Below are 10,390 nucleotides of genomic sequence, written 5' to 3' on the forward strand. Positions count from 1 at the left end.
CTCCTCCTCTGTCAGTCGGGATTCAGCCTTCTGATTCTCCCTTGAATCAGACTTATTCTAAAATGTGTACATAACATTATTTAACTTTAACGATATCTGCAATACATTTATGTTGGTTCTGTTCTGTTTACACTGGGGGGTTATTGCTGCTCTCCCTGCTAGGCTGCATGGATGCGCAGGGAGTTCTTGCCCAGAACAGAACCATACCGCCAATCCAAACTGTATGCTAATTGTCAATCATCTTTGACGATAGTGGTCCTGTCAGAACGATGTTTAACTGATATATTTAATGTATTTTAGAATTTTTGTCTTAAATGTCTTTTTAATTGTATGACGGTTATTTACTTTGCTCTTGCAATTAAGATAGACTTGCTGCTGACATGGCATTCAAAAAATAAAATAAAATAAAATAAAATAAAATAAAATAAATAAAATAAAATAAATAATAAATAACTATCCTTTTTACAGCTGCTGTGCTGAATATGTCTTTGATTCTGCCATAGGCATGAGCCCAAGGGCCCTGCTTTGCTTTTATACAAGAGTTCTATAAACAAGAAGTTAATATTGAGTAACTTAAACTTCAGACAAATTTTAGCAAGTTAGGCCTGTTTAACACATGCTCCGTGAGTGGGGCGTGAGCATCGCATGTTCATTTCAGCGCCCATATTAACAGGTTACAGCCTTCACACTGGGAGCGTGAGCCGCACGGTGTCGTGTCCCAGAAGATGCAGCAGAGAGCGGATAGTCTTTTTCTTTTATTTCTTTGTCTCTCTTATATGCTTTTCTTTCACTTTTCTTCTCTTTTCTTTTCTTCCCCTCCTCCTTTTGCCATTCTCTCTTCTTGTCCTCAGAGTACAATGACATAGAACAAGACTTAATGCTCCTACCAAGACAGCGATTATCACCTCAGTAATCCTGCAGTTCATTAGACGGCACTCTTAATAATTAAGCTAGAGAAGTGCAGCGGTCCAGAGAGACACCATGCACTAACGCTCACATTAAAAGTAAAGGCACCAGGAGGACTAAAGAGGTGCCATCATCATCTCGCAGGTTCAGGGCTTCACTTTCTTCCTCTCTTTTGCACTTTAATTCGTTATTTTTAGGTCTAACAATACAGGAACTACAGGAGAGGCGCTGCACCGCATGCTAGTTTTTAGCACACATTTTATGACCTTATTGATCTATTGTGAGGCGTGGGGCAGGGTTAACGAGCAGAGGTTGTTTGCTTAATTGAACTTTATGTTGCCAAGAGGGATTTGCTCCTCAAAGTGCTTTGTAAATAGTCCCTAATGTTTCCTTCGCACACGTTCAGTTGAGTGTGAATGTAAAGCTCGGCTAGAAGTGTACAGTATGTCAATGTAGCATTCCAGGACTAGCGCAGCAACTAACCACATGGGAAAGCATGGGACTTCACAAAGAGAAAAATCTATGAGTATGAACAAATATAGAAAGTAGGATAATTTAAGATGTAAAGATGATAATTAAAGTGGTAAGCCCAAAAATGGCGTTCTTGCATAGTAAATGTGGTATTTGTTGTGGTGGTTTATGTGTAAGAAAGTCTATACTGTGAAGAAAATAAACTGCAGCATTGTTATAGAAAATTTTAGCTTAAAGTCAGCATGAAATCAGATAAATTTTCAGTACAATAATACATATTTCTGGCTCAATATTGAGAATGATTCCTACAGTATGTGCAAAGACAAAAAAAAAAAATCTTTCATTAAAACCTTTTTGGTTGACGTCACAATATTTTTTTTACCCTAATCTTCCTTAACCACCTGTGATTAAAAAAAAAATCCCCTGATTAAATAAATAAATCCATGAAAAATGATAAAACATGGAAACCACTTTTCATGATCCAATCAATTTCCAACTGATAAATGAAGTCCCTATATTGTGTCTCATTGCATATCCATTTTTACTTGGAAAAGCATTACTGTCACGGTGTGCCTATTGAGAATGATTCCTACAGTATGTGCAAAGACAAAAAAAAAAAACTTTCATTTTAACCTTTTTGGTTGACGTCACAATATTTTTTTTACCCTAATCTTCCTTAACCACCTGTGATTAAAAAAAAATCCCCTGATTAAATAAATAAATCCATGAAAAATGATAAAACATGGAAACCACTTTTCATGATCCAATCAATTTCCAACTGATAAATGAAGTCCCTATATTGTGTCTCATTGCATATCCATTTTTACTTGGAAAAGCATTACTGTCACGGTGTGCCTACGGTGAGGAGCGAGGAACAAGGAGCGAGGCATGAGGAGAACGCAGGAGAATCAGGATTAACAGTCTTTATTGACATCACAGGAATCACACGTAGGACACGGGGATCGACGTTCAAAACCGGACAGATAACTCAAAACAGGAAACACCTTAAATACACAAGACATGACGAGGAGAAGACGAGAAACACCTGGGATCAATAAACATAATAGGAACAGGAAACAGGTGCGCAAAGCCGACCTTATACGTCATTCCCCCGGAACTGCTTCCGTTTACAACAGTGAGCGCAAGCTAGATTAAATTGATTATTACGTTTTAAATATGGTTATTTTTCTTACAAAAACGCATCGATTCGCTACAGGAGGCCTTTGTTCACCCCCCGGAGCCGTATGAGACACTATTTTTTATGGAAGGGCGCTTTTTATTTAACTTCTTTTGGACTGAAGCACTGCAACACCCGCTGACTGCAATGATAGAGCTTGGAATAGCCAGGACAATTTTTAATATAACTCCGACTGGATTCGTCTGACAGAAGAAAGTCATATACACCTAGGATGCCTCGGGGGTGAGTAAAACACAGCCTAATTTTCATTTTTGGGTGAACTAACCCTTTAATACATTCTCAACAAAGTACCATATAGTAACTACCATGGTAAAACCATGATAAGTGATGAACATGCTTTTGTTTTTTATTTCTCTTTCTCATTTCAGTCCAAATGTGCCCTGTTCAGTTGCTCCATTCATTCACCTCTTGTTTCTCTGGTTCGGCTGTGATAATACTTACTGGATGCTGTGGGGAAGGTAAACACACACACACACAGGCAGCACACTCTCAGAGCAGAGTGTGTGTCATGAATAAGACAGAATGGGAGTTTGACCAGTGGCCTGTGACTGAGAGTTTTTGTGCAGGTTTGAGATTGAGGAAAGTATTACTGTATTTCATATATCCTCATGTTTGACTATAGAAACGGAGACTGGATGTTGTGCTGCTCAGTCAATATTCTATTTACACCAAGACAGATTCCACTGAACCATATAAAATTATAAAGTATTTGCATCAACATTATTTACACTGTTTCATGCAAAATCATTTTTGAAAAAATACTTGAATGACTTGTTTTTGCTTCTGAACTTTTAAAAATGTAATCAGAATAATACAAATAAACAATATATCATCACAATATGATATTTCAGTCTGAATACATTTTAAGAGATGCATTGTTTTTGTGCATACTTTTTGGACTTTGTGTGAACAGGCCTTTATGTGCCATCTCATATGAGGCTTTTAGTATATTTTGGCTCTCAGTGTATTCATTGTAAACCCAGTTGTTATGGTTAAACCTTTTACAATACAGCAACCTGTACACTCTCCCAGTTATACTTATCTGCCTTCCATCTGTGTGCGTTACCAAGATTATCTTTTTTTTTTTTTTTTCACTTTTAATGGGGACATTTTACTTACAGGTCAAACGCAGCACTGTATCAGGTCAAAGACAGACTATGGACATGAATAAAGATTACCTTTCGAATGTTTGGGGTCGGTAAATTTGTTATGTTTCTGAGGGTCTCTTATGCTCACCAAATAACTTTTCTATTTTAATATATTTTTAAAAATGATTTATTCTTGTCTTCAGTGTCAAATGTTCCTTCAAAATCATTCTTATATGTTGATTTGTTAAACATTATAATGTTGATCAAAGATTTTTTGTGTAAACAGTGATATTTTTCAGGATTCTCTGATAAATAGAAAGTTAAAATACCAGTGTTTTTTTTCGAAACAGGAATCTTTTGTAAAATTATATATTTTAGTGTATTTATTTTGTGATTTATTTGATATTTTAAGTGTTTTTGTCATTTTAATATATATTTATTTAATTATTATTATTAATTATTTTATTTATTATGTTTAGATTTCTTGTGTGTGTGACCCCTTTAAGTGCTTTGGGATCTAAGATTAAGACGCCATTTTTTCCCACCCCCAGATCAGGTAACCCATTGTATCAGCACACACGCTCGCCTGCACTGTAATGATGACTACAATGATGTCAGCTCAAAATAGTGATGGAGGAAAATGTTAAATTTAACCTCATAACTTGATGTTTCTAGGTCATCCTTACCTGAGATTGACAATGAAACTTTTGTGGTGTCAGCCTAGATCCTTAACAATTAAGTTACGACAGCTCTTTTTTTTTTTTTTTTGTGGGGCCAGCTTTTTTTTTGAAGGGACATTGCCCTGGAGCGACCAATGGTTAAATGATTCTTTCTAAAGCAATATCTGGGCCAACCGTACTTGGGATTGAACTTGCAGTCTTTGTGGCTGTAATCCAAGTCCTTTCCCATTAAGTCAGTACATCTCCCTTGTTGAGGATTGTGTCCTGGAGCAACTAGTCATTAAACACAGAGGCACAACTTTAAGGTCACCAGTGCTTGAGGTTGAACCCACAGCCTTAGAAATAACAATTCAGAGATAGTTCTGACATAGAAGAAAGAAAGTTATATGGGTTTGGAACAACACGAGGGTTGAATAAATGATGACGGAATCATTTTTGGGTGAACTATTCCTTTAAACAATATAGGCTATACCACAACTCCCTTGCTGTTTAACACATTTCTATTTAATATAATGACAAAGAATTGAATAAACTGGTGGTGAAATGATTTTCTTAAGCACAATTGTGTATGTTGAAGTACTCTCAGTGTGTAACTGTTTTCTTAGTGCCTTTGGGTGATTCATTTCTTCCCACCAGAAGGATCATGACTTTTTTCTAGACATTGATTGATGGTCTGTTTGAAAATCTCTTTTTTGATATCTGCTTTTCACAACCCCACACTTTATCTATTTCTTTATCTTTATTTGCTGATTTAGTATTAGGTTTGGACAATTTTCAAATTGCAGTTAGTCATTTAAAGGAGTACTTCAAAATTTAAAAATTCAAATTCTGTCATTATTTGCTCACCCTAATATTGTTCGTAACAGGAATGCTGTTTTTTTCCCCTTGAAAAACAAAAGGAGAAATTAAGGATCTTTAGCCAGCTATAGTCCATATAATAACAGAGAAGCTTTTTCAAGCCTTAAAACAGATGAAAATCAACAGGCGAAGCACCATAAACTAGTCCGTAAGACTTTTATAGAATAGAAGACTTTTATCAGAATATTTCAAGACTTCTAAAGTCCTATAATACTTTAATGTAAGGAAATTACCTCAAATTTAGGTCAGTCTAAAAAATTTTAAATCCCATTCACATTTTTTGAAAATTCTCCTTTTGTGTTCCGTGGAACAAATAATGACGCTTATATGCTTGGAACTGTTCCTTTAAATTTTTGTAATTTTAATCTAACAGTTCAATTCAAAATCAACAGTATAATGGCAGATAAAAGTGAAAAATATAAGCATATAAAAACAAAAAACATTATCGGAAAAAGTTTATGATTTATAAAAGTTGTTTGCTCTCGTTTTAAACCCAAATATCAAAAAAGGGACCAAACATCATCAATCAGCATAGGAAAGTCAGGTTAAAATTTTCATTTTTGGCATAACTATTCTTTAGTGTTAAAGTTAAATGAATCTCACTGCAGGTTTAACTGTATTAGCCATGAAATAGCTGCTGATTAAACAGATGTGTAATGTTATAAAGCACTTTGAGGAGCAAATCCCTCGTGGCATACACAAGTGTCAGTGATACTGACAAAGACAGAATTGATGTACATATGTATTGCTTGTGAGAAAAACACACACTTATACACTTGCAGACAGCAGCATTAACACAATGCCCATAGTACAACGCTTGAGTTTAAATGGCGGTCATTTACAGATTAGCTATAACTAAGTGTGCACCGCTCTGATATGCTAGCCATGTCTTTCTGTCAAAAGCAATCACTGTTGCACAAAAGCCATAGTGGTATTTTATTCCCTCGACTTGTATCTGCAGGCGTACTGGTTCAGATTCAGCACACAGGTGAGGTTTTAATCGCTCTAATGCACAAAGGTCAAAACAGGTCCCTGTAGTGGCCAGGCTAATTATTTTGATTAAAATCTCTATGTAGATTATGCATTCTACTTTTTATTTATTTTAATATTTCCTGTCTTTACATGCAACATGAGCCGTTAATGATAACATTTTGCTCTCGCTCTCTCCAATCATTTGCCAGCGGTGTGTATTACCCAGGGCATTGCAGAGGAGGGGGAGTCTGCATCACCGTTCGCGGTCCCACATGCAGCAATTATAATCATGTAAGCAGATGAAGTTGTTTGGCTATCAGCAAGTTCTCCCTACTCACCTCGAAGGCCAACAGCTAAAAAATAATCACCTCTTTGCCATTCTGCATGTAATTCACTCCAAACTGACTTCATAAAGAGCCTTGGCTCTCTTTCAGCCTCTGGTAAGTGTCCTGAGACAATCCGACAGGTCAGAGTGATAGAGCTGAGAGAGAGCATGAATACAGCGTCTGTCATGCATTATTTAATCTGTTGTGAGTTTGGCTGAAAGGATTGTTGTCAATTCTCAGTGCGAGGGATTCGGGAGGTTCCTTAGTTTTATGTCGAGGTCTTCACAGACGATCAAGAAAATCAAAAATGTCATCACAAGGAATATCATCACTGTTTGTGCTTGTTTATCCACCCTTAAAAGGGATATGAAAATTTACAGTGGTAAACATAGTTTCTGCAAAAATCCACCATTGTCATCCACAAAATGTTTCCCTTTCAGAAAAAGACCCTGGTAATCTCACAGATGTTTCCTCTAGAGTTTCACAAAGATATCTCAGCAATGTCTAAAACTGTCTGCAAAATTGCCGATATGCCGAAGTCTGCGGTCAAATTTCAACATGAAGTCATCTTTTTCTCATCATCATCTTTGAAGACCAAAACATCTGAGGTATAAAATCCACATTTTAAAGTTCCATTTTTTTTTATACTTGAGTAAAGCAACTGCATTAAATATCCAGAACACTGAAAGAGCAATGCCATTTTGATAGCACCTTATAGTAATGTTAAAACAATATTAAAAATGATCAGTACTTCTAAAACGTGTTAATTTTTAAAAATGTTGCAGACATGAATCTAACGATACCTAATTCATTAACTACTGTTTGTAGCAAATGGTCAACTGAACGGCAAGTTATAAGAACTCAAGTGCAGCTTTTATTTAACATTTGTTTCAGCAGCTGTTTTTTGTCTCTATTTTACAATGTTGCCTTTTTCACACAAGTAGAATAAAAAAAAGAAGAAGAAAGAAAGAAAGGACAAGATGGATGTCTAATTGTTGTGAGTATGAATGTAGCATGCATATGAGTTATTGTCAACAGAAACATGGAGGAGCTGATGGGGTGAAATTAGAACGTATTTTTCTACACCCATCAATTACCTGGTAGAAACTGCTGGTGCTGACAACATGGAGCCCCAGAAGACAGCAGCAAAAAAGAAATGGAGGAAAACACAGGGAGGTAGAGCGAGAGAGAGAAGTCACAGAGAAAGCCGTGGGGTTGAATGATTGTTTACGCTGTGTTAGCGGCTGACCTGTAAGTGTGTTGAGACTCTGCGTTCTGTCTCTCACTCACCACGGTTATGTCAGGGTCATCTCAGGGTCATGTGCCGCGCTCCCCGAGGTCTCATGTTCCCCTCCTGTTCTTCTGCCTCCATCCATGCGTGACAGCACTTGTGTTGAGACAAATATTGAAACAAAGTGCGTTGGATATATATCAATGTACTGTTTCATTTCCTTCCTTATGAGTTTTAATCAGAAAGCAACTTTTTCACATTGACGTTGAGGTGTTTCTGTGGTTTGTATTTGTTTTGAGTTCAGATGGAGTGTTTTTGGATGATTAACATGGGTTTGTCTTTCCAAGTTAACCAATCAATAATAATTCCTATCTGTAGTGTATTGTTTGGCCAAATCAAGGCACTTTTTCATAAGATTTTTCATAAGCCTTCACTTTGCTGTGAGTTATCGTACCTTCCCATAACATTCCCCTGTGATTGAAGGGGAAGTGTCCCTGACGTGATTTATGAATGTTAATTGTGGTATTCAAAAATTCAAAATGGACTGCACTGAAAAAAAAGGGGAAAAGAGTAAAAAAAAATAGGAAAATGAACATCTGGAAAAGCTATTGAAATCGAAGCCAAATTCTTGTCCTGGGAGTAAAGCAAAACCAGTGCTGAATTTGAACGAGCTGCACCCTGGAGATTACAAAATATTTTCCCCTGTCAACTAGGCCGCAGGCCCTCAATTCCCCAGACCTGTGACCCCTAACAACCCCTGCTCCATATTTCCTTTTTGTCTGGAGAGGGTTTTACACTGTACTAGTGCAAGATGTATTTGTATTTGATATTAAACTAGCATCAAATGTGACATAAATCATGAATGAAGCGGCCTTCGAATTTGAAACTTTTTCCGCAATGCACCCTCGAAAAGACGAGAAAACAATATGGTTTTTGAGTGCGTTACCCATGGAGACTGAGAGAGACTGAAGTAAAACCCACCTGCAGATCCGGGGGAACCGCTGTTGCCAAGGCCCACACAACAGTCCCTCTGGATGCCTCTCGTACATGAGAATGACTTGAACTGTTTCCAGAAGCTCTAATGATCTTTCTCCCTCTCTCTTGCTCTCTCTCTATGTCCTTTTGTTTGTCTCTTCACTCAAATCATCCGTAAACTTCTCAGTCTCTGGTTTTCCTGCTCTGTGTGACCCTGAGAATGTCGTTGATCCGAGAACGGGCTCTCGGAGTGGAGTTTGTCCTGCTGTGCTCATGGCAGTCATTGCACATGAGATGGACCTGAAAATGGGCTTGTTTGAGATTAGTAAACTACGTGATTACTGATCACTGCCAGGTGCATGCTGGTTAGAAATGCTATTCAACTTGCTGTGACGTCCTTATAAACGTGATAAGGTGTGGTCACACTTAATGTTATTCATTAAAATTTCGCAGACGATATATAGATTGTTACACAAATTCACTGATGACCAACAGAATGCTGCATAGTTTGAAAGTGACTTCTGTGAGACCTGTGCTTCGTTCATTGTTACGCTATCGTAGGGTGACCATACGTCCTCTTTTCCCCGGACATAAAAAATGCGTCCGGCCGGGATTTCTAAATCGCCCAAAATGTCTGGGATTCGGCTTTTGTTTTTTTTACAGTCGCCATTCATTTGCAGCCGGCACATGACAGACCTTCAACATTGAAATATGGTTGAAATAAGGTCAGTTCTTGTTTCAACGTTGAAACAATGTTGAAATAATGTTTAATGCTAAATGGTTGAAAAAGGTTAACAAAAACACTTACAAATCAACGTTGATTTTTTTTACAAGATCTGTACAAAATTCAACAGCATACAAAATAATTTCTAACTTTTAAATTATTATTAAGCTCAATATTATGATTTTATTAGCATTTTACAATATTTTGATCATGAAACCTATTCTAAAATCTAAAGGTATATGTTAAAATATTATCATCATTAACAACAATAAAACTAAATACATTTCGCTGCGTTACCACGCCGAAACAATTCCCTATTGGTTGTTTTATCTTATTGCTTTGATCGTGATTGGTTAATCTGGCTGTCATCCAGGAAACTGGCCAATGAAACTGTGCGCGCCTTTCTAAGTTTGAAAATATGACCGTTATCATCTTTCTGAGTGATGAGGCTGACTGTGAGCTGCTGCTTGTTGAGATTGCTCGGCCAGTCCTGAATTATTTTATATTTGCCTGTTAAATTTTTATTTAGAGTGAATTTGAGTCGTGACATGTCAGTGGAGAACAAAAACTGGAATGTGAACACAGGAAGGGTCAGATGTGATCTACGAGGTTCTGCAAACATACGGGCAAAATCAGGTAAGAAAATCGCTATCTTTATTACCTTTCAAAAATAGTAAAGTATAACGTTACCAGAGTTTACAAATGGGTAAAGGACATGTAACCTGCAGAAGATAAATACCTGTGTGTGTGTGTATTTTTCTATTGCTTTATCACAGATGCTAAAGTTAGATGCTCAACCATCAAGGATCCATCTTATTATTGACAATTTGGTAAGGAATTGTTCATCTGCTACATTGCACTGTCACTTCTGGTAGAGATTCGTTGACATTTGTTGATAGGTTTTGATTTTACTTAGTTTAATAAAAATGTACTTAATTTGATTTGACTTGTTTTACTAAAT

The 10,390-nt window shown here is 36.8% G+C and overlaps 1 long non-coding RNA gene across 1 annotated transcript in view; it reads right to left on the reverse strand.

The window, feature by feature from the left end:
- The window catches only part of LOC107750385 (uncharacterized), a 14,253-nt gene extending 5,228 nt beyond the window's left edge, over nucleotides 1-9,025 (reverse strand). Inside the window, exons 1-2 of the long non-coding RNA XR_001641137.1 lie at nucleotides 8,712-9,025; nucleotides 7,790-7,886 (exon numbers count right to left, since the gene is read on the reverse strand). This is a non-coding gene — a long non-coding RNA (uncharacterized LOC107750385). The remainder of the gene's footprint in view (nucleotides 1-7,789; nucleotides 7,887-8,711) is intronic.
- Nucleotides 9,026-10,390: the final 1,365 nt, after the last annotated feature.

Source organism: Sinocyclocheilus rhinocerous, unplaced genomic scaffold (assembly GCF_001515625.1).
Source record: "Sinocyclocheilus rhinocerous isolate Xijiao unplaced genomic scaffold, SAMN03320098_v1.1 scaffold1053, whole genome shotgun sequence".
Lineage (NCBI taxonomy): Eukaryota > Metazoa > Chordata > Actinopteri > Cypriniformes > Cyprinidae > Sinocyclocheilus > Sinocyclocheilus rhinocerous.